At 29.4% G+C, this 4,212-nt stretch overlaps 1 protein-coding gene across 2 annotated transcripts in view; it reads right to left on the bottom strand.

Moving 5' to 3' along the window:
• Positions 1–4,212, bottom strand: part of LOC108746367 (ATP-binding cassette sub-family G member 4) — a 27,304-nt gene that overhangs the window by 17,706 nt on the left and 5,386 nt on the right. The gene's annotated exons all lie outside the window — the stretch shown is intronic.

The following is a 4,212-nucleotide window of genomic DNA, read 5'->3' as shown; positions in this document are numbered from 1 at the left end:
AATCTTATTTGTAGAAAATAAACATTAATTAATAATTTTATATAATGTATACATTCTGTTCTAACATAAACAAAGTTTCGCATGTATTTCTGATTTTAGAAGCTAAATTTCTCGACTGCACGAATACTTTTTGAGCATCCACAAACAATACAATTTTTAATTTTTTTCGTTTATTTTTTAGATGATATATTTTCTATAATTAATATACAATACATCTTTTTGGTATATATAATTTTAAGAAACATTCTATTTTATTCTTTATGAATAAATTGTTAATTACCCAGAAATGATCATCAATTAAACGTCGAATTGACGTCAAATTGATGTTGAAATCATTGTATTGATATCGATTCGATTCATTCAATGACTCATTTCTTCGCTGGATAATATTTACTTTTTAAAAATAAAGTTTTTTTAAAAGATATTTTCTCTGTACGAATACTTTTTGCACTCAGTGTATGTACATTCATATATACCATATTTGTAGTTGTTCAAAACTGCGCGCCGACTTGATTTTGCGGACTTATAAACACAATTAAACTACTGTAATAATATCACGAATTAAATTAAATTGACAAGTAATTTTTAATAATTTGATGCTCAATCAAACATCATATTAGAAAGATGTGCTGAAAAACTGTAAATAAATTTATTGTGAAAACTATTGCCTCGGCCGGGAGTCGAACCCTGATCTCTTGTATTCTGTACAAACGTCCTAAACCTTTAGATTACCGCCTTTTATTGTTAATAAAATTCAACTATCATTTACCGATAAATTTAGCATAAAGTCAAATATATGTTTGCCTAATAAACTATTGTCTAATAAATATCCTCTACAAGTCTCTAATATGATGAGATAAGACTTTAACAAATTTTTTCCATTCTGTCTTTCTCCGTTCTATGCAACTATTATACATCGATAGTTTCGTAGAGATATAATTCAGTTTTATAATTCACGGATAATGAATTAAAATGATAAATAATGCATAAATCAAAGAGAAATTTATAGCTCAATTCTGTATATATGTTAATAGATAAGCCTGCGTCATTTCATGAGGATAAAGGTAGCTTTGTATTTACGAGATAATTTTCCGTTCGACGCACGATGATTCATTACAAAGCTACTCGTTTTGACGATACGCCTTTTAGATTTATCCGCATTGTGTAATTACCAGTTGTCCGTGAACAAAATACATTTCGTAATGATTAAAATCCAAAACAGTAGACTACGATCAAAAAAACTTGCGAAAAAGCTTACATACACTGAATAACGTAAAATGAAATCAAAATGTTCTTAGGTGTGTGTAATCAAAGACTGAATATATTTGGTGCTATAAATTACTGCGTACGCTTCTTTTATTTTCACTTAAACTTGCAAATATTCCTTTTATTGCGAAATAATAGACCTATCTTACATTTCACACTATCCAAATCTATCCTGACGGCATGGCCTTGTTACACAATAAACGGCTAATCATAAAGGTATCTATTTGAATTTATATCGATGATAGTTATATCAATTAAATTCTTGATGCATCCGATATTTACTTGAAGTGGATACGAGGTATATTTATAATAGATAAATAGAATCTTTTTCTCTCCATCCAGGTTTTTTAGTATGCGTAAACATGATTTAGCGAACAAATAAAAAATGCATAAAATCTTGCGTGAATTTCTCGATAATGCGAAACGTAGATCCTTGGCTGTGACCGAATGATACGTCAACAAGATCGTATCACCTTGGTCATACTCCGAGGGTACTAAGTCCAGTAACTTTTGATGATTTTATTAATCATTACGAATCGTTAGTTTTATCTAATCGTAAATGAATATTGCGTAAACAAATAACGAAAAACTAATATTGTTGTAATCTTTACCCGGCCATCTCGGGAACGATGGTCATGCTCTATTTTCAAAATACAAGTTAACAAACGATAACTGTGACTATCAATTCAGCAGAACATTTGGAATAGAGAGAAAAAAAGAGAAGAGAGTTGAGTATATAGTTGCGTCAAAGAATATTATCATGAACTTACGTAGCGTACACATAAGCCAAAAAAAGAATAAGAAAGTGTCACTGACGGGAAATAATGATGTTTCAATTGCGCAATGCGATATAATTCTCTTATGTTGCTGTAAACTATATCAATTGCGATAAGCGCTAAATACAGAGCAAAATATTTTAATATATATATATTACGCGAGTTTAATCGCATTCGACGTCATACGCATAAAACAAATAAAACAAAATTTCTGTTTGAATCGCCACTCTCTCGATGAGCATTAATAAGTCTTAATGTTCGCAATTCCAATCGGGACATTTAACGCTCGTGTGCTTTTTACGCTGCGTTTGTTATTGTCTTTATCAAACATTTGAAAACATGTTTTCAATCGCCAGTCCACTCATCACATTTCCGCTGCTTTCCCGAGTGTATTTAACTTTCTCAAGCTCTCTGCGGGGTAGATATTATTAAAATAGAAGACTATTGAGAATCCCTATAAAAAAATTAATATCTAAATCGCGCGGAATTTGCGAAAAGAAAAATTTTTTATCAGTGTTAATAAGAATTTACTAAGAAATTTATACTCCTCTAAGAACACATTGCGCAATCAGGTTTTGTATGTAGCAAGGAAATAGGAACAAGATAAATTAATTGGAAATATTAATGACAAAATTATCTCTTTATATACACTCTTTTTCGAGCATATCGTAAAAATTGAATTTTGTACGTAATAAGAAACTCTGTGTGGGCGCGCGCGCGTTCTTGCGCTCTTCTACGACATCGCAAAACTATTTTTCTAATCTAATAGAAACTGAGAGAAATAAAATGTGTGTGTGTGTATGTGTGTGTGTTTGTATGCGCACGTATATCAACGATAAATCGACGAAATTAAAATGTGATATAACACTCTGCTGCAGCATGTTTTTTTGCCGCAACATATACGTATGTGTTGCAATCAAGGTGAAAGCAGTGGGATACTTCAAGGAAGGTGAAGCAGTGAGATATGTATCTCACGGACTATAAGAGTATATACTATATAATATTTATACTTTAATCTTTTTGTATTGATGAATGTTTACTGAGTGTGCAATGACTGTTGATACATCGAAAGTAGGACGAATATTCCAAAATCAACTGCATAAATTACCAAATCATGCGATGGAAGAAATGAAATGGAAAATATTCTAAAGGAGGATGCCCGCGGATATAGGAGGATTTCTGCCTTAGAGATGGAATCTCTGAAATAAATTCATTTAGAGTGAAATCTTGAATTCTCTCATTTAGAATGAAATTATGATGAAATCTACCGCTAAATACTAAATTTTACTTTTATATCAGCAAGGATATTTGAAATAAACCGTTTAAAGTCTCAAGGCCCCACCTTTGTCCCTTGAATAGAATAATTTCATTTAAAATTGAAAATGTTACATTATTTCCTTGAATTATTTTTGTTAAACATACTGTATAAAATAAATTCTATGGAACCAGAATGATAAAGGTTGGTGTTCATAGTTTTTATATATAAATATGATTGTCTAAAAATATCATAAGTGAATCATAAAGCTGTATTAAATAGCATCTTAAAACATTTCTTAAATAAAAACAATGATGATACAGACAAAGAACACACATTTCTTCACATTCCATTATTAATAAAATAAGCAGTCAATTCAATCAATATAAAATGATCGCGTTTATTGGTATTATGAATCATGATTTATTTTAGATGTGAGTCATCGATCATTGGTCGATATGTCGCAAGATAATTTATTAACATTATATTTTGGCAAGTGTGCAATAGCATTGTTGTTTCCGAAATCATCACGTTCTAATTTATAATTTCTGAATAATTATTGTGCAAATTATAGCGATTATAAATCTTTTATATTGTATTAATTATTTTGTAACTATAAGTAATTATGATAATTGTAATAATAGTAATTATAATAACTACAGTAATAATTATATTAAATTATTATACAAATAATTTTTGTTTGTTATTAACTTAATTTGAACAATAATAATCAAAGGTTATCAGCTCCTTTTTTTGAGTTTTTTTCAGTTTCAATAATTATAAATGTATTAATATCGATTAATGATTAATATTATTCGATGGAAACATTTTTTACAATTTTATTGCTTCCATTATTTATTTTAATGATAACTAAATCTCTCTCTCTCTCTCTCTCTCTCTCTCTCTCTCTCTCTC

This window comes from Trachymyrmex septentrionalis, unplaced genomic scaffold, assembly GCF_001594115.1.
Source record: "Trachymyrmex septentrionalis isolate Tsep2-gDNA-1 unplaced genomic scaffold, Tsep1.0 scaffold168, whole genome shotgun sequence".
Classification (NCBI taxonomy): domain Eukaryota; kingdom Metazoa; phylum Arthropoda; class Insecta; order Hymenoptera; family Formicidae; genus Trachymyrmex; species Trachymyrmex septentrionalis.
Note: the sequence above shows the minus strand (reverse complement) of the source record. Positions and strands in the feature narration are given on the sequence as shown.